The sequence below is a fragment of the Triticum dicoccoides genome, chromosome 1A (assembly GCF_002162155.2).
Source record: "Triticum dicoccoides isolate Atlit2015 ecotype Zavitan chromosome 1A, WEW_v2.0, whole genome shotgun sequence".
NCBI classification, from domain to species: Eukaryota; Viridiplantae; Streptophyta; class Magnoliopsida; order Poales; family Poaceae; genus Triticum; species Triticum dicoccoides.
This window is the reverse complement of record NC_041380.1, coordinates 319,884,276-319,905,278: the sequence shown is the minus strand read 5'-3', so window position 1 is coordinate 319,905,278 and position 21,003 is coordinate 319,884,276.

The window sequence follows — 21,003 nt, the reverse complement described above, 5'->3', positions numbered from 1 at the left end:
AACCGGATATTAACAAATTCCCATCTGCCACATAACCGCGGGGACGGCTCTCAGAAGTTTATACCCTGCAGGGATGTCCCAACTTAGCCCATCATAAGCTCTCACGGTCAACGAAGGATATTCCTTCCCCCGGAAAGACCCGATCAGTCTCAGAATCCCGGTTACAAGACATTTCGACAATGGTAAAACAAGACCAGCAAGACCACCCGACTATGCCGACAAATCCCGATAGGAGCTGCACATATCTCGTTCTCAGGGCACACTAGATAAGCTAAGCGTACAGGTACCAACATAACCCAAGTTGCCAAGGGATGGTCCCGCACGGTGCTCTAGTTTAGACCAACACTCAGAGGAGCACTGGCCCGAGGGTTTAAGATAAAGATGACCCTCGGGCTCGCGAAAAACCAAGGGAAAAGGCTTAGGTGGCAAATGTTAAAACCAAGGTTGGGCCTTGCTGGAGGAGTTTTATTCAAGGCGAACTGTCAAGGGGTTCCCATAACACCCAACTGCGTAAGGAACACAAAATCAAGGAACATAACACCGGTATGATGGAAACTAGGGAGGCAAGAGTGGAACAAAACACCAGGCATAAGTCCGAGCCTTCCACCCTTTACCAAGTATATAGATTCATTAAAGTAAATAAGATATAATCATGATATCCCAACAATATCCATGTTCGAACAAGGAACAAACTTCATCTTCACCTGCAACTAGCAATGCTATAAGAGGGGCTGAGCAAAAGCGGTAACATAGCCAAACAACGGTTTGCTAGGAAAGGTGGGTTAGAGGCTTGACATGGAAATATGGGAGGCATGATATAGCAAGTGGTAGGTAGCGCGACATAGCAATAGAGCGAACAACTAGCAAGCAAAGATAGAAGTGATTTCGAGGGTATGGTCATCTTACCTGCAAAGTTCTCAGAGTTGTTGAAAGCTTGATCCTCGATAGCGTACTCAACAGGATCCTCGGTCACGTACTCGTCTCCCGGCTCTACCCAAAGCAATAACACACGCAAAGTACCAAAAATCAATCACGGTGCAATGCACAAGCAACATGATGCAATACATGGCATGATATCCAAGACATGATATGCAATGCATATGCGTGCTCCGGTAGGGAAAGAATGATCAAGGCATCAACTTGGCAAACCAAGTATGCTGCTAGAAAGATGAGATGTTTTTGGTTGAAATCGATATAAAGATCACCGGAAACGGAGGTACGGTTTGTAAATGGCAAGCAAAACAAGAATGGTGCTATTCTGCGATTAACAGCACGATGCCACTTAGAATGCAACAAAAAACTAAGCTACTGCACTCCAACATAGCAACAAAGCATATGGCAGTGATGTAAAAGAGATGCTTGACAAAACATGAACACCGAGCTACGGCTAAATCACACAAGAACAGGTTCAAACAAGCATGGCAAAAGTGCAAAATATATCATCATCACAGACTTGGAGAAAATTACTAACATGTCAAAAACAACATCAGGAAGCAATATTTAGAGCAAGCAAACAATATGCTACAGGAACATATCATAGCAAAAAAAGGCATGGAATGAATCTACTAAAAGCATATATCAGAAGTCCCTTACTGAACATGAGCCAAAAAAGCACAGACGATATGATGGCACCCATGAAAACATAGCAAGTTTTATTAACAGTTTCAGACTTAGCATAAAAACAGAGCATGTTATTAACAGAATTACGATAGCAACTTCGTGAGCTCATGCCACTCACCACAAAGCATTGCATGACAAAACAAGCATAGAAACAGCAAGATGACATGTTCATGAAGCTAACCATGCAAGAGCAAGTTCATAGGATGCATGGATCATTAGCAACAACCATGGCAAAATTGCTTAACATGTTAACATTCTGCCAGGAACATTTTATAGCAAAAGTAGAGCAAGAACAAGACATGCTAGACAACTCCATAATTGTAAACAGGGGAATGGATGGATAGAGCATAACCACATATTCAAAACATCCTTACTGAAGTAACTCACAACAAGCATGGGTCTCACTGTAGCATCATGTTTACATGGCATCAAATTACCAGCAGGAAAAGGACTTTGCAAAATCCTAAGTCCCTGAAAACAGCAATATCACGAAGCCTAGTTTTCATGCTTGTTCTAGTCACCACATTGATCACAAAAATACAAGACAAGCACCCCTGTAAAGATGTCATGTTGTAGTTCAAAACACATGTAGACCTCGTACTCATAAGATGCACACATCAATTGCAACAAAAATGACAAAACCTCATGATCTCATAAGTACCACCTCCTAACGTTTTATGCCACTCTTTCATCAATGAAAATGGCATCATAGTGGACATGAACATGCATGGAAATGCTACTGGCATGAAGAGCTCAACAAGATGAACAAACCGACATATAATATGCATCATTTGGAGCACTGAGCACGGAGATACGATGCTATGAACAGGGGCATATAATATCACAGAAAAAAGGACTTAGACGAAATCGGGGTCAACCTAGGGTTTGCACACTTCCCGATGCATGACTGGATCTCGGTGGAGTTGGAGTTCGCCGTAGTTGGAGGACGCGGATCCGGCGCTAGGGAGCTCGCGGAGCTGCGGGCGGTGGAGGAGGCCGGCGACGGGGAGGCGGCGACCCGCGGGGTCGGCATCGGAGCTGTTCTCCGGCGGGAGCGGCGGCGGGGCGAACGTCAGCGCCGGCTGGAGTGGCGGCGAGCTCGGCCGCTGGCAGCAGCGAGGCAGAGGGCGGAGGGAGCGGGCGGCGGCGGAGGGAGCGGGCGGCGTGCGCGGGACGGGCAGCGGCAGTGGCGCACGGGCCGGGAGGGCCCGTCGCGGGCTTGGCGGGCCACGGCGGCTGGCGGGGGCGGGGTGCCACGTGGCGGCGTGCGATTCGTTTGGGCGGTGGCGGCAGACGCGTCTGGCGTCGGGCGGACGTGTCCGGCACGCAGAGGAAGGGGAAGGCTAGGTTTTGCCCGCAAATTTGGGGGGCGGGAGGCATATTTATAGTTAGAGGGAGTTTGGAGTGTCCAAATGAGGTGTAGTTTTCTCCCACACGATCATGATCCGATGACGGAGGACATGGAGATGGTTTAGATGGGTTATTGGGCCGTTTTGGAGGGGTGTTGGGCTGCAACACAAAAGGGGCCTTCGCGGTTACCTAGTTAACCGTTGGAGCATCAAACGGGCTCCAAATGGAACGAAATTTTGACAGGCGGTCTACCATTGGTGTACCAAGGCCACTTGGAAAATCTCAGTCCATTTCGAGAACGTTTAACACCCGCTCACGAAAAGAGACAAGAGGGGTGCGCCGGTGCATGTGGGAGTGTCGGGTTGCGAAACGGACAACGGGGAAAATGCTCTGATGCATGAGACGAACACGAATGCAAATGCGATGCACATGATGAGATGATATGAAATGCATGACATGACCAAAATGCAAAACGAAGACAAAAACCCAACCACGAAGGGAATCTCATAAGTTAAAGCCGAAAATGGCAAGAGTCGGAGTTACAAATATGGCAATTTACATCCGGGGTGTTACAACACTCCACCACTACGAGAGGATCTCGTCCCGAGATCTAAGACTGAAAAACTCTGGATATTCGGAACGGAGGTGGTCCTCGCGTTCCCAGGTGGCTTCTCGATTGGAATGGTGTGACCACTTCCCTTTCAGGAATTTGATAGACTTGTTGCGAGTCTTGCGCTCAGTTTCTTCAAGAATAGCAACGGGATGCTCATGATAAGACAGATCTTCTTGGAGATCAATCTAAGGACCCATGTATCTAGGGGCAATCTTCCCATTGATACCGAAGCGACAAGTGCCTTTCATTGGAGAGACGCGAGGTAGACATGGTCTCCGATCTTGAAAGCCAAGTCACGGTGCTTGCTATCATAGTAAGTCTTCTAGCGTGATTGTGCGGCTTTGAGATTTTCACGGATGACTTTACACATTTCTTCAGCTTCTGTGATTAAGTCATTGCCAAGAAGTTGGCGTTCACCAGTCTCTGACCAATTGAGAGGGGTACGACACTTTCTGTCATAGAGAATTTTGAATGGGGCCTTGCCCGAACTCGCTTGGAAGCTGTTGTTGTAGGAGAACTTGGCATATGGAAGAGAATCTTCCCACTTCATACCAAAAGAAATGACACAAGACCTGAGCATATCTTCAAGGATTTGATTGACTCGCTCGACTTGGCCACTAGTTTGAGGATGGAAAGCTGTGCTGAAGCGAATGTTGGTGCCCATGGCCTGCTAGAAGGAGTCCCAGAACTTGGAGGTGAAAATACTTCCACGATCTGAAGATATCAATTGTGGAATACCATGCAAAGAGACAATCCTAGAGGCGTATAGCTCTGCCAGCTGAGCTGTTGTGATAGATTCTTTGATTGGAAGGAAATGAGCCACTTTAGTAAGCTTGTCGATGACAACAAAGATAGCATCATTTCCACGCTTGGACTTGGGAAATCCAGTCACGAAGTCCATCTCAATATGGTCAAACTTCCATTCTGGAATAGCAAGAGGTTGGAGGAGACCAGTTAGCCATTGGTGTTCTTCTTTCACCCTTCTGCACACATCACATTCATTCACGAATTGAGCGGTCTCTCGCTTCATCGAGTCCACCAATATGACTGCTTGAGGTCATGGTACATCTTCGTACTTCCAGGATGAATGGATAGAAGGGAATTGTGCGCCTCGTTCATGAAGACTTTCCTTAGATCACCTTTAGGAATCACAATCCGGTCCTCGAAGAATAGAGTGTCTTTGTCATCAATGTGGTAGAACTTGTATTTCGGTTGGCTCTTGGCAATCCCATTTTTTACCTTCTTCACCATGGAATCCAGGAGTTGTGCCTCACGAATTTGATCTTCCAAAGTAGTAGAGACTTGGAGATTGGCAAGAAAGCCTTGAGGAACAACTTGGAGATTCAGTTTGCGAAAAGCTACACAAAGGTCCGGTTGGACGGGCTTGAGAATTAAGCTGCTGTAGTAAGCCTTCCTGCTCAAAGCATCTACAATGACATTGGCCTTGCCTGGAGTTTATTCAATACTCAGATTGTATTCTTGAATCATTTCGACCCAACGAGTCTGCCTAAGGTTGAGGTTGGGTTGAGTGAAGATGTACTTGAGGCTCTTATGATCTGTGAAGATGTCCACTTTCCTTCCCAATAAGAGATGTCTCCACGTTAATAATGCATGGACAACTGCCGCCAACTCAAGGTTGTGAGTGGGGTAGTTCCTTTCGTTGGGCTTCAACTAACAAGAGGTATAAGCCACAACTTTCTTCTCTTGCATTAACATAGCACCGAGACCTTGTAAGGAGGCATCACAGAAAACTTCAAATGGCTTGGATTCATCAGGAGGAGTCAAGACATGAGATGTGACCAGCTTCTCTTTGAGGGTGTTGAAAGCAACATCACATTCATGCGTCCAGACATACTCGACATGCTTCTGGAGGAGGTTGGAAAGAGGCTTTGCAATCTTAGAGAAATTCTCAACGAATCTTCGATAATAGCTTGCAAGCCCAAGAAAACTGCGGAGCTGTTTGACATTCTAAGGAGGTTCCCAATTCACAATTGTAGACACCTTCTCAGGATTAACAGCGATGCCCTTGGCGGAGATGATATGACCAAGGTAAAGGACCTCATCAAGCCAGAACTCACACTTGGAAAACTGCGCATATAATTGATGATCTCTAAGTTTGTCGAGTACCAATCTCAAATGCTTGGCATGATCCTCCTTATTCTTGGAAAAGACCAAGATATCATCGAGATACACCAGGACGAAATCATTTGTGTAAGGGTTGAAGATGAAGTTGATCATGTGAGAGAACGTTGGAGGAGCATTGACAAGGCCGAAAGACATGACAGTATATTCATAAGAACCATTGCTTGTTCTGAATGTTATCTTGGGGATAGCTTGTTCATGAATGCGAATTTGATGATAACCCATACGGAGGTCAAGCTTGGAGAATACTTTGGCCCCTTTAAGTTGCTTGAATAGCTCATTGATGTTGGGAAGTGGATAGTTGTTCTTTATTGTCTTCTTGTTCAATGGGCGGTAGTCGACACAAAGTCGGTCCGTGCCATCCTTCTTCTGGACAAAAAGAACACCACAACCCCATGGAGATGAACTCGGTCTGATCAGACCCAGATGCTCTTGTTCATCGAGTTGTTTCTTCAATTCCTTCAACTCCTCTGGTCCAAGCTTGCAAGGACGTTTGCAAACAGGTTCCGTGCCAGGCTCAAGATCGATAACAAATTCAACTGGCCGGTGAGGAGGCATTCCTCGAAGCTCTTCTGGAAAGACGTCTTGATATTCACAAACAACTGGAATTTGAGAGATGGCATTCAACTCGCCCTTCTCATTGAGAGAAAACAGTCGAATGGTTTCGTCATGAGCGGCATAGATGATCACATTCTCAGAAGAGTGTGTCAATTGAATCTACCTGGCAGCACAATCAAGCTGAGCCTTGTGATTAGAAAGCCAGTCCATGCCGATAATTAGATCAATATCAGAGTCACCAAGAACTATTGGAGAAGACAGAAATCTATAGTCGCCCATCTTGATGGAAACATATGGAATCATCATGGTAGCCCTCATAGCAGAGCCCGGAGAAACAACTCCCATGGGTTTTCCCAACATTTCTGAAATGAAGTCATTCTTTGAAACAAATGATCTTGACATGAAACAACGGGATGCACCAGTGTCAAAAAGAACTTTTGCTGGAGTAGAGTTAACTGGAAGGTTACCCATGATCACTTCTGAAGAATCCTCTGCCTGAGCTGCGTTCAACATGTTCACCTTAGCATGCTTGGGATTATGCTTGACCACTGCATTGCTGGCAGATCTCACAGGAGGAGGACGCAGAAGGCGCCTTTGGTTTAAGCACTTGTTTGCACAGTGCCCTTTCTGCTGACACTTGTTGCAAGTAACCTCTGAGAGCGGCCGATGATAAGGAGCACTTGACCTTGGAGTATGAGACTGAGCTTTGTTCTGATAGCCTGGGTTGGGTGGGTGGGAAGATCCATTGCCATCTTTGCTCTTCTGCTGGTAGGACTGACGAAACGGAGGAGGAGGAGGCAACCAGAACTTCTGTTGCTTAGCTACCACTTGTGAGGAAGAAGGCTGAACTGCATCCCTGACTCTCTTCTTAGAAGCCTCACACTTGAGCTGAGCAACTTCTTGCTTAAGTGCCATGTTATAGAATTGATCGAACTTAGTCGGCTTAATAAGCACGAGAGCTAATTGCAGATCTTCTCTGAGTCCACCTCTGAATTGATAGATCATACTCTTTTCATCAGGAACATCTTATTTAGCAAAGTGAGCAAGTTTCTGAAACTGGATATTGTATTGATACATGGACATGCTGCCTTGCTTGAGATTGCGGAACTCCTCACGCTTGCTCTCAGCAACACTTAGTGGAATGTGATGAGCTTTGAAGTCTCGGCGGAAATCATCCCAGGTAATCACACGACCTCCTCTGGAATCTTTGTATTGTTGAAACCACTCGGCAACTTGGTCCTTGAGTTGAAATGAAGCAAAATTGACAAAGTCCTCAGGCCTGACATTGCTACATTCAAAATGTTTGCAGATATCCACGAGCCAGTCGTCGGCGTTTGTGGCCTCGACATAGTTGCTGAAGGACTTCGGCTGGTTTGCGAGGAACTGGTTGAGGGTAGCAAACTGAGGCTGATTGTTGCCTTGGCCTTGATTCCTTGGTTGCCCTCTTGCAAGAGTTGCAAAAGCATCTGAGTGTTGGCGTTGGTGGCTGCCATGACAGCTTGCCATGCCTCCGGAGGTGGAGGTGATGGTGGAGGGTTCGACTGATCCCCATCATTGCGGTCTGGATTCTGGCACGTTGGAGGAGCCATCCTGAACAGGGTGACAACCATTAGAATCTTGATAGACAGATATTCAAGCTGAATCAATGGATCGAAATTGCAACATAAAGTCTCACAATAAACATTCGAACAAGGATGAACGAATGAATTCCAAAGTAAACCATCACACGTCCATTAGGTTGAGAAGCCACTTAGATAAAGGTAGATGAATGAAACAACAAGGTACGGATATGAACAAATAATTGGTAAGGATTACCCAATCACAAACCAAATATCTGCGGGAAGAAATAATAGAGCTACTTGAATTCCCACCTATAAAACTCTCGAAACTTTATGGTTATGCAATCAGGTGTTGGGGATACAGGGGAAGCATAATATCTCACCCAAACTAACAATCCCTACATTCAGCTGTATCCATCCTTCAACACATAACCAAGAAACCTTCAGAAATCATGTACCTCAACCTTCGAAAAGCATCTGTTATACGAGTAATGGCAATACTCCCGAACTCCCGCCCAGTACTAGGTGGTGTCGAGGTTATCTCACCAACAACTGCATAAAAGAGATTTTCGATGTCGGCGAACTCAGGTATTCCAGAACTACAACGATAAAATTGTGACGACAACACCTCGGAGCTTAACTCCCCGGGACACTGCCACAACCCCTAAATGTCAGGAGGCACCAAGAACAATGTTCTCGTCACAAGACTATCAGAGCGATTCCAAGATACCCACGTGATCCTAAAAAAATTCGTGAAATTTGAGGACACGGGAGTCAAAAGTTCTACGTTAGGAGGCCTCACCAGAGCGACGAAGGGACTGAGGAGTAAAAAGAATCCTACCTCTGATATATATATATAATCCTAAGACTCAAAACATTTTGTTCTAGACTCAACAACGTCAGCGATTCGATCAAGCAGGGGGCTCCTAAGTCGGGGATGGCTCTGATACCAACTTGTAACACCCATAATGCGGCTATATCTCCCACGTGTCGGGGCATGACTTAGAGGCATAGCCGCATGGTAGGCATGCCGCAAGAGGGGTAATCTTTAACCATATCATGTACTGAATAATAAAGGTATAAAGAGTTGGCTTACAATCGCCACTTCACACAATACATAAATAATCCATACATCATCCAAAGTACAATCAAAGGTCCGACTACGGAACCAAAATAAAGAAAGACAACCCCAAATGCTAGATCCCCGATCGTCCCAACTGGGCTCCACTACTTATCATCAGGAAAAGAAACATAATAACGACCCAAGTCTTCGTCGAACTCCTACTTGAGTTCGGAAGCATCGCCTGCACTGGTATCATCGGCACCTGCAACTGTTTGGAAGTATCCGTGAGTCACAGGACTCAGCAATCTCACACCCGCGAGATCAAGACTATTTAAGCTTAAGGGGTAGGAAAGGGTAGTGAGGTGGATCTGCAGCAATCACTAAGCATATATGGTGGCTAACATACGCAAATAAGAGCGAGAAGAGAAGCAACGCACGGTCGAGAAGCTAGAAGAGATCAAGAAGTGATCCTAAAACTACTTACGTTCAAGCATAACACAAGACCGTGTTCTCTTCCCGGACTCCGCCGAAAAGAGACCATCACGGCTACACACGCAGTTGATTCATTTTAATTAAGTTAAGTGTCAAGTTCTATACAACCGGATATTAAATATTCGCATTTGCCACATAACCATGGGCACGGCTCTCTAAAGTTTATACCCTGCAGGGGTGTCCCAACTTAGCCCATCACAAGCTCTCACGGTAAACGAAGGATATTCCTTCTGCCGGAAAGACCCGATCAGTCTCAGAATCCCGGTTACAAGACATTTCGACAATGGTAAAACAAGACCACCAAGACCACCCGACTGTGCCGACAAATCCCGATAGGAGCTGCACATATCTCGTTCTCAGGGCACACCTGATAAGCTAAGCGTACAAGTACCAACATAACCCAAGTTGCGAAGGGACGGTCCCACACGGTGCTCTAGTTTGGACCAACACACAGAGGAGCACTGGCCCAGGGGTTTAAGATAAAGATGACTTAGGGAGTCCTGGATTAGGGGGTATCTGGATGGCCGGACTGTACCTTCAGCCGGACTCCTGGACTATGAAGATACAAGATTAAAGACTTCATCTCGTGTCCGGAAGGGACTTTCCTTGGCGTGGAGGCAAGCTTGGCGACACGGATATGCAGATCTCCTACCATTGTAACCGACTTTGTGTAACCCTAACCCTCTCCGGTGTCTATATAAACCGGAGGGTTTCAGTCCGCAGGACAACATACACAACAACAATCATACCATAGGCTAGCTTCTAGGGTTTAGCCTCTCCAATCTCGTGGTAGATCTACTCTTGTACTACCCATATCATCAATATTAATCAAGCAGGACGTAGGGTTTTACCTCCATCGAGAGGGCCCGAACCTGGGTAAAACTTCGTGTCCTTTGCCTCCTGTTACCATCCGGCCTAGACGCACAGTTCGGGACCCCCTACCCGAGATCCGCTGGTTTTGACACCGACATTGGTGCTTTCATTGAGAGTTCCTCTGTGTCATCGCTGTCAGGCTTGATGGCTCCCACGATCATCGATAGTGATGCGGTCCAGGGTGAAACTTGTCTCCCGGGACAGATCTCTATCTTCGGCGGCTTTGCACTATGGGCTAATTCACTTGGCCATCTGGAGCAGATCGAAAGCTATGCGCCTGGCCGTCAAGTCAGATTTGGAAGTTTAAACTACACGGCTGACATCCGCGGGGACTTGATCTTCGACGGATTCGAGCCACTGCCGAGCACGCCGCACTGCCACGACGAGCATGATCTAGCTCTGCCGCCTAGCAGTGCCCTGAAGGCCGCACCCGCATCGGCTTTGACCCTTAATTCGGAGCCAACTGCGCCGATCGAGGATGGGTGGATGGACGCCGCCTCGGGGGCTGCGATCCTAGCGGCGATCGAGCCGAAGACCAGCCCCGCACTCCGTGAGACTCGTGACTCCAAGGAGCCGGACTCCTCTCCGGACTTCGAACCATTCGCGCCTTTGCCGATCGAATCCGATTGGGCGCCGATCGTGAAGTTTACTGCCGCGGACATCTTTCAGCACTCGCCCTTTGGCGATATTATGAAATCACTAAAGTCTCTCTCTTTATCAGGAGAGCCCTGGCCGGACTACGGTCAGCGAGATTGGGATACGGACGACGAAGAAATTCAAAGCCCACCCACCACCCACTTTGTAGACACTGTCGACGATTTAACCGACATGCTCGACTTCAACTCCGAAGACATCGACGGTATGGACGCTGATGAAGGAGACGATGAAGAACCAGCGCCTACTGGGCCCTGGAACGCCACCTCGTCATATGACGTATACATGGTGGACGCACCAAAAGATGACGATGAGGATCGGAAGGACGCACCGAAGGCTTGTTCCCTCGAAAAGCAGTCAAAGCAGCGACGCAAGCGCCGCCCCAAATCCCGCCTCGATAGAAATAGCGATCACACAGACCCAGCGCTGGAGCAGGGCGAACCACTTCCGGACAACGGCAATCCGGATAATCAAACCGAACAAACAAATCCTATCAAGGATAATGGTCCGGACGACATAACGCCGGACAGGCACCCGGAGCAGCAGACTGCCCATAAAAGGCTTGTTGCCACTGCGAGGAGTCTGAAAAAGCAGAAGCAAAGGCTCAAGGCCGCGCAAGACATACTCCAAATCAGATGGAGTAAAATACTCAACACAGCAGCAAGGTACAACGACAATCGCCCCTCCAAGAGCTACCCAAAGCGGAAACTGCTACCCGAATTCGATGAGGAGGCCTCAGACCCCCCACAACCAAATAGCAAAGCAGCCACCTGGTCAGATAGACGACCCCTCTACCAACACAGAGCGGCATACAACGCCGCTCACAATACAACACGCGACCCATGCGAGGGCTCGCACCCAAAGGACGGTGCAAGAAGATCCATCTATGGACCACGCAAGCGCGCCCCAGCATACAATGCAACACAACAAACATCCGAACAATGCGATACACCCAGCTACAGGGGTGCCGCACACCCCCTATGTTTCACCGTTGAGGTGCTAGACCATGAATTTCCAGAGGGATTCAAGCCCGTAAACATAGAGGCATACGACGGAACAACAGACCCTGGGGTCTGGATTGAGGACTACATCCTCCATATCCATATGGCTCGAGGAGATGATCTCCAGGCCATCAAGTGCTTACCCCTCAAGCTCAAAGGGACAGCTCATCACTGGCTCAAAGGCCTCCCCGAAAGCTCCATTGGAAGTTGGGAAGAGCTCGAAGACGCCTTTCGGGAAAATTTTCAAGGGACTTATGTCTGACCTCTGGATGCAGACGATTTGAGTCATATAACTCAACAGCCCGGAGAGTCAGCCCGTAAGCTTTGGAACAGGTTTCTTACTAAAAAGAACCAGATTGTTGATTGTCCGGACGCCAAAGCCTTGGCAGCTTTCAAGCATAGCGTCCGTGACGAATGGATTGCCAGACACCTCGGCCGAAATAAGCCGAGAACGATGGCCGTATTAACAAACCTCATGACCCGCTTTTGCGTGGGTGAGGACAGCTGGCTAGCCAAATGCAGCACCAGCGACCCCAGTACATCAGAAGCTAGAGATGGAAATGGGAAATCATGGCGCAACAGCAATAACGAACGCCGGAATAAAGAAGACAACACGAAGGGCATGGCAGTAAATGCCGGATTCAAAAGCTCTCGACCAGGTCAAAAGCCGCCCCCTAAAGGCACCAGGGATGAACTGTCCAGCCTCAACAAAATTCTGGACCAAGTATGTCAGATCCATAGTACCCCTGGTAAACATGCTAATCATACCCACAGAGAATGTTGGGTCTTCAAGCAGTCTGGCAAGCTCAACGCCGTACATAAGGGGAAGGATACACCAAGTGAAGATGAGGACGAGCCTCCCAAGCAAGACACGGCGGAACAAAAGAAATTTCCACCAGAACTCAAAACAGTAAACGTGTTACACGTGATCAAGGGAAAAAACAACACGGCACTCCCAGGAAAATATACCCAAGTGCCTGTCACCGCGAAGTCCCACCACTGGTCGTCTCAACCGATCACTTTTGACCATCGCGATTACTCAGCAAGTATCTGACATGCAGGATGGGCTGCCCTGGTATTAGACCCAGTAATTGGCGGATATCACTTCACACGAGTCTTGATGGACGGCGGCAGCGGCCTAAACTTAATATATTAGGATACAATCCGCGGGGTGGGGTTAGACCCAACACAAATTCGCCATAGAAATACTACCTTTAAAGGAGTAATGCCAGGCCCAGGGGCTCATTGTACGGGCTCCCTCCTACTACAGGTTATATTCGGCTCCCCCGATAACTTCCGTCACGAGCATTTAACCTTCCACATCGCTCCGTTTCAAAGTGGCTATCAAGCACTGCTCGGACGCGAAGCTTTCGCTCGCTTTAATGCAATACCACACTACGCCTCCCTCACACTCAAGATGCCCGGTCCACGTGGAATCATTTCAGTGAACGGAAATATCAAGCGATCTCTGCGCGCCGAAGAGAGTGCGGCTGCCGTGGCAGCCGCACACTAAAGGCGCCCAGACCAGTGAAAGCATCCAAATAGGTCGTCAAGACCTCAGACACTACTAATCGAGTCCGGTGCCGCTATTTATACCGAATAAGTGGTCACACCCCTATTTGTCAATACAAGGGGCTCAACGCGCGCAGACAATTGGCAATTTCTTATCATCTTGAATTATACATGGTTTCTTTAAAAACTATCTTTTTGCACGACAATTTTTTCACTTAACTTCCTCTCTTTTACAGACGATCATCGTGCTACACCCGTCAAGGATACGGCACAACGGAGACACAGGCGCAGACGTACAGCAGGGACCCGCTCCAAGGATTCTTTTCAGATTAAGACCCTGTGTAAACCTTTTTTACTGTCTCTTGTTGATACATATCCACCGTTGAGAAGGATGCTGACGTCTTGGCATGTGGCCACTCCAGAACAATGCACGTACCTGGACACAAGGGGCTTCTTACAAAGGCCACTATTTAGGCCCGGTTTATACCACAAGGACCGAATACCTTAGGGAGTGTTCGGCGTCGCGAGTTTGGCCCTATATGCATCAGCTCCGAATCATTGTCTTTGGTCAAATGTTGGGTTTTCCCGGCTCCTGTGTTTTGGTGCCTTACGTTCCGCTTTACTGGCTAAGGTAGCACCAGGAGAACTACTGCGATTGTGCCTTGGTTCATCCAGATGAGCACCTCAGTAGAGAAAGCCGAAAACAGACTGTCATGATCTAGCGTGAGACTGGTCAACCACTCGATGACCTGTGGGAATGTTAGAATTCCTCCGCCTTAATGAAGGGCCATTTTCCGGCCAGGCATGTACGCACCCCGGAATCGGGAGAGTGCGGAGCCACCAGGGGCTATCTAGTAGCCCCACTATCAAACTCCTATGGCTAAGTGAAAGTGCTAAAGCATTATAGTCTGGTTGCCTCGCTCGCTCCGCTATCACGTCCTTAATAGGACCAAGACGTTGGGTTAAGTGTGAACGCGTGTTTTTGCGAGCACCTCCGCATTATATGCATGGGGGTTGAAGCCGACGACTGCAATCTTTCAGGTTATACACATGTATACATAAACGGCCGCCCAGGAGGCATCATATTACTTTCAGGCAAAAGTACAAAAATAGCCTTATAAAAAATTATAAAAGCATTTCACTTACAATGAGATTACATGTCACTCAAACATAATATTTTTTGAGCACTGGGTCTCTATTAAATGGGCACCCTCAAGAACTTCTTCAAAGTAGTGCTCAGCAGCCTTTCGACCTATAGCCGAATCCCGCGCTGCAACATTGGTAGCATCCATCTCCGCCCAGTATGCCTTAACACGGGCAAAGGCCATCCGTGCGCCCTCTATGCACGCCGACCTCTTCATCGCATCAATGCGCGACACCACGTCAAGGAACTGCTGCACCAAGCTGAAATAGCTGTTCGGTTTGGACCTTTCCGTCCATAGCTGATTCGCAACAGACCTCATGGAGAGTCTAGACAACCTATTTAGTTCGGCCCATTCAGCTAATTGGTCAGTCAATGAAAGTGGACGCTCGGGAGAATGGAATTGTCTCCAAAACAGCTGGTCTACTTCATGGTCCGTCTGACCCTGGAAGTACTTGGCCGCATCGGCAGCGCTCACCGCCAAATCCATATACACATCCTCCAAACTCCACAGCCGATCCAGAGGGGCATACCGAGGATCTCCAAACTTCCTCCGCAACATAAAGTATTTCCCAGCTACAATATCCTCGACTTCCCGCAGCTCCTCCTTCTTTGCCCTCATAGCAGAGCGGAGGTCTTTTCTCGTCGCAGTAGCCTTCTCAAGGTCCGATGCCTTCGCTTGGTTTTCCTTTTCAAGAACCCGGCAATGGTCGGCGGCGGCTTTTAATTCTATGGCCATCTTGGCCATCTTGTCTCGGCTCTCGCCATGCGCGGCCTTCTCGGCTTGCAACTCTTCGGCCGCCTTCAAAGTAGCCGCATTACCCAACCTCGCTTGTTCCTTGGCTCGGGCAAGTTCTGCCCGCAAGGCTTCAACCATGGCAGCTCCATCTGTAGTCACAACATATTAAAGATGCTGGCATCATGCTGCTCTTCCTATTGTGGCGTTTACCAGATAATGGCACTTACCCTGTGCCTCGTCAAGCCTTTTGTTAACAAGCTCGATGTCGGCGTCTGCTGCATCCAACTGCCGTTTTAAATGGGCAAATTCGCTAGTCCGGCTAGCCACCGGAGCTTCCATCACCTGCACATAGATGCAGTATGGTTATTACCTGGGAATATGATCCTGTGTTCGTCGTCGTTTCCAACGACAACCAGAGTCTCAGGGGCTACTGTCTACACAGGGCACACCTAGCATGTGCAGGACTATCATACATTCTTTTACGTACCTCAAAGCCTGTCAGTAGACTCATAAAAGCTTCATGCAATCCGCTTTTGGCGGACGATATTCTCTCCATCACCGTATTCATCAGCACACGGTGTTCACCGAGATGGCCGCTCACCCCACCAACTCCCTCAGAACATTCGATCGCACACTAGACGGTGCCGGACTCTTTTCTCTGCTCTCTTCGAGAGCCGGACACTGGGAGCTTCGGGGGTCAATGGGATTATCTTCTGGCCTCACCGGACTCGGAGAGGCCCTCCACGACGACACTTCAGGGTCGCCCGCTTCCGGAGCCGAGGAGTCCAGAGGAGTCCGGAGGAGGCGTTTCGCTCTCCATCATCTCTGGAAGAAGATCCCCCGAAGACGAGCTCATTTAAGAGGGGCTAAGGCCCGAACTACAAAATATATGCGGTGGTTATCTTCTCAGAAGAAAAAGATGTCATATCTGTACTATTAAAGTATTTCGGGTCACTTACGACTCGCGGGAGAATTGATCCCCCCGCGGACTTTGTGTGGCAATGGCGCCCCCCAAGGTAGGACCCTCTGTGGGAGACTTCTTCTCCCATTTGGAAGCTTCGGCTTCCGAATCCCTGGGCGCAGTCCTTTTCCTCTTCTGGTCGTCTTCCTTCATGGAGACGCTCGCTCCCTCGGCTAGAATGGGCAGTGTTGGGGGCCCGCGTCCGCCCGCATTATCCTCCACAGTATCTTCCTTCAAGGGCTCCGGGCAAGGTGCGGTCTGGAGCATCTTTTCCAATACCAGATTTTCCAAACCCTCAAGGAGGGGGGCCGAACACTGAATCAACTTCGCCCTTGTTAGCCAGTCCTGATCAAAAAGCGAACTCTCAGAAATAACTTCATAACAAAGGAGAGATAGTATGTTTGGCCGGAAGATGCCTTACCTGTTCGGCGGCGCGGTTACTACTTAGGCCCACGTCCTCGGTGATTTCCGGACACTCTACCTGAGGTCCGAAGAATGACTTGTACATCTCCTCGTGCGTCAGGCCGAGAAAATTTTGCATGACACGCGGTCCCTCGGGATTGAACTCCCATAGGCGAAGAGGCCGACATTTGCAAGGCTGCAGTTGACGAACCAGCATAACTTGTATTATCGCAACCAAACTGAAATCTCCATTGGAGAGATATCGAATGCGGCTTTGCAGTACAGGCACGTCCTTGGCTGGACCCCAGCTCAGACCTCTACTGATCCATGACATCAGTTGTGGTGGAGGGCCCGAGCGGAAAATAGGGGCGGCCGCCCACTTGGCACTTCTAGGAGCCGTGATGTAGAACCACTCTTGTTGCCACAATTCAGACACCTCTGGGATGGAACCTTTGGGCCACGGAGCTCCCGTCATCTTGCGTATTGAGGCACCTCCACACGCTGCATGTTGCCCCTCGATCATCTTCGGCTTCACTTCAAAGGTCTTGAGCCATAGGCCAAAGTGAGGGGTAACCCAGAGGAAGGCCTCGCACACGACAATAAATGTCGTGATATTAAGAAAGGAGTCCGGAGCTAGATCATGGAAGTCTAGCCCGTAATAAAACATCAAACCCCTGACGAAAGGATCCAGAGCAAGGCCTAGACCTCGGAAGAAGTGGGAGACGAACACGACGTTCTCGTTGGGTTCGGGAGTGGGGATGGCCTGCCCTCGGGGAGGCAGCCGATGCAAAATCTCGGCGGTCAGATATTTGGCCTCCCTCAACTTTTTGATGTCTTCTTCCATGACGGAGGAAGGCACCCATCGGCCTTGAAGGCTAGATCCGGACATGACTGAAGGTTCGGAGCACCTGGGCTGAACTTCGGGCGTTTGAGCTTGAGGTGGGGGAAGGATTCGATTGAGCACGGGAGGGAAAAATAAAAGCCTTGTCCCCTTTATAAAGAGGGTGAATATCAAGCGTCCTCTCCGTGTCCGTTTGGACTTGCCTATAATCTAGGGATCCTAGAAGCGGTTGGGTTACCCACGCCCGTATTGATGGGAATCCCGGGATAAGGGGACACGATCTCTGCTTTAACAAGACGTGCCAAGGAAACCGCCTCGCATGACGCGCTGAGGTGGGATAATAAAACGACTCAGATAAAGGCTTGGCCGTGGTGTGTCACACTACGAAATACGTCAGCAGATTAGATTTGTGTAAATATTATTCTCTCTATGGCAATATGTGGAAACTTATTTTGTAGAGCCGGACACTATCTTTGTGTTCAAAATCTTCTATGAAGTACTTGGAGGAGGAACCCGCCTTGCAATGCCAAAGTCAATCTGCGCGCCGGACTTGTCGTCATTGAAGCCTGGTTCAGGGGCTACTGAGGGAGTCCTGGATTAGGGGGTGTCCGGATGGCCGGACTATACCTTCAGCCGGACTCCTGGACTATGAAGATACAAGATTAAAGACTTCGTCCCGTGTCCGGAAGGGACTTTCCTTGGCGTGGAAGGCAAGCTTGGCGATACGGATATGCAGATCTCCTACCATTGTAACCAACTTTGTGTAACCCTAACCCTCTCCGGTGTCTATATAAACCGCAGGGTTTTAGTCCGTAGGACAACATACACAACAACAATCACACCATAGGCTAGCTTCTAGGGTTTAGCCTCTCCGATCTCGTGGTAGATCTACTCTTGTACTACCCATGTCATCAATATTAATCAAGCAGGATGTAGGGTTTTACCTCCATCGAGAGGGCCCGAACCTGGGTAAAACTTCGTGTCCCTTGCCTCCTGTTACCATCCGGCCTAGACGCACAGTTCGGGACCCCCTACCCGAGATCCGCCAGTTTTGACACCAATAATGACCCTCGGGCTCGCGAAAACCCAAGGGAAAAGGCTTAGGTGGCAAATGTTAAAACCAAGGTTGCGCCTTGCTGGAGGAGTTTTATTCAAGGCGAACTGTCAAGGGGTTCCCATAACAACCAACCGCATAAGGAACACAAAATCAAGGAACATAACACCGGTATGACAGAAACTAGGGCGGCAAGAGTGGAATAAAGCACCAGACATAAGGTCGAGCCTTCCACCCTTTACCAAGTATATAGATTCATTAAAGTAAATAAGATATAACAATGGCATCCCAACAATATCCATGTTCCAACACGGAACAAACTTCATCTTCACCTGCAACTAGCAACGCTATAAGAGGGGCTGAGTAAAAGCGGTAACATAGCCAAACAACGGTTTGCTAGGAAAGGTGGGTTAGAGGCTTGACATGGCAATATGGGAGGCATGATATAGCAAGTGGTAGGTAGTGCGACATAGCAATAGAGCAAACAACTAGCAAGCAAAGAGGGGCCGTCGCAGGCTCGGCGGGCCGCGGCGGCTGGCGGGGGCGGGGAGCCATGTGGCGGCGTGCAATTCGTTCGAGCGGCGGCGGCGGACGCGTCCGGCGCGCAGAGAAAGGGGAAGGCTAGGGTTTGCCCGCAAATTTCGGGGGGGAGAGGCATATTTATAGGTAGAGGGATTTTGGAGTGTCCAAATGAGGTGTAGTTTTCGCTCACACGATCATGATCCGACGGCGGAGGACATGGAAATGGTTTAGATGGGTTATTGGGCCGTTGTCGGTGTCAAAACCGGCGGATCTCGGGTAGGGGGTCCCGAACTGTGCGTCTAGGCCGGATGGTAACAGGATGCAGGGGACACAATGTTTTACCCAGGTTCGGGCCCTTTTGATGGAGGTAAAACCCTAAGTCCTGCTTGATTAATATTGATGATATGGGTAGTACAAGAGTAGATCTACCACGAGATCAGAGAGGCTAAACCCTAGAAGCTAGCCTGTGGTATGATTGTATGTTGTAGTTGTTGTCCTACGAACTAAAAACCCTCCGGTTTATATAGACACCAGAGAGGGTTAGGGTTACACAAGGTCGGTTACAAACGAGGAAATATCCATATCCGTATTGCCTAGCTTGCCTTCCACGCCAAGTAGAGTCCCATCCGAACACGAGATGAAGTCTTCAAACTTGTATCTTCATAGTCTAACAGTCCGGCCAATGGATATAGTCCGGCTATCCGGAGACCCCCTAATCCAAGACTCCCTCAGTAGCCCCTGAACCAGGCTTCCAATGACGATGAGTCCGGCGCGCAGTGTTGTCTTCGGCATTGCAAGGCGGGTTCCTCCTCCGAATACACCACAGAAGAATTTTGAATATAAGGATAGTGTCTGACCCTGCAAAATAAGTTCCACATACTACCGTAGAGAGAATAATGTTTCACAAATCCAATTTGCTGACGTATTTTGGCAACATGTCATTACATCATGGCTCGGAGATTATTCGAACCGTTTCCTTTAACTAGCCCCGCACATAACGCGAGGCAGTTTTTCGACACGTCTTGTCAAAGCAGAGATCGTGTCTCCTTATTACGGGATTCTCATCAATACGTGTGTGGGTAACCCAACCACGCCATTGATTATGGCACTTGGGGGATAAGCGAGTTTTACCAGGCCAGTGGGGACGCTTAGTTTCGTCCGCCCATATAAGGGGATAAGGATTCACCTTTTCATCCACGCCTTCTTCCTCCTTTGCTCATCCGTTTTCGCACACTCGAGCTCTAGCGCCCAAGTCCGCACTTCCCACCTCAACCTTCCCCAACCATGTCCGGAGTGGGAGGCAGGTGGATGGTCTCCTCCGTCACGGAGGGACACATCAAGAAGCTGAGGAAAGCCGGATACTTGTCTGACGACATCGTGCACCGGCTCACTGATGAGGGGCAGCTCACCCCCACCCCCAGGCCCCATGAGAGGGTGGTATTCCTCACCCATTTCCTCCGCGGACAAGGCTTTCCTCTCCACCCATTTGTCTGGGGGCTCATGTTCTACTACGGCCTGGACTTCCACGATCTGGCCCCTAACTTCATCCTCAACATCTCGGTGTTCATCGTCGTGTGTGAGGCCTTCCTCTGCATCCAGCCCCACTTCGGCTTATGGCTGAAGACCTTCAATGTCAAGCCGAAGGTAGTGGGCGGCCGCCAGGCGGAGTGCGGAGGCGCCATGGTGGGCAAGATGCCCAACGTCCTATGGCTTGAGGGCTCCTTTGTGGAGACCATAAAAGGGTGGCAATCAGGGTGGTTCTACATCACCGAGCCGCGTGACCCTGCATGGGTCGCAGCCCCCGAGTTCTGATCCAAAATCCCTACGCGGCTCACCTCCTGGAAAGAGAAGGGCCTGCCGTGGGGTAAAAAAGGAGAACTGGCCGGACTCCAAACATGCATCCAAA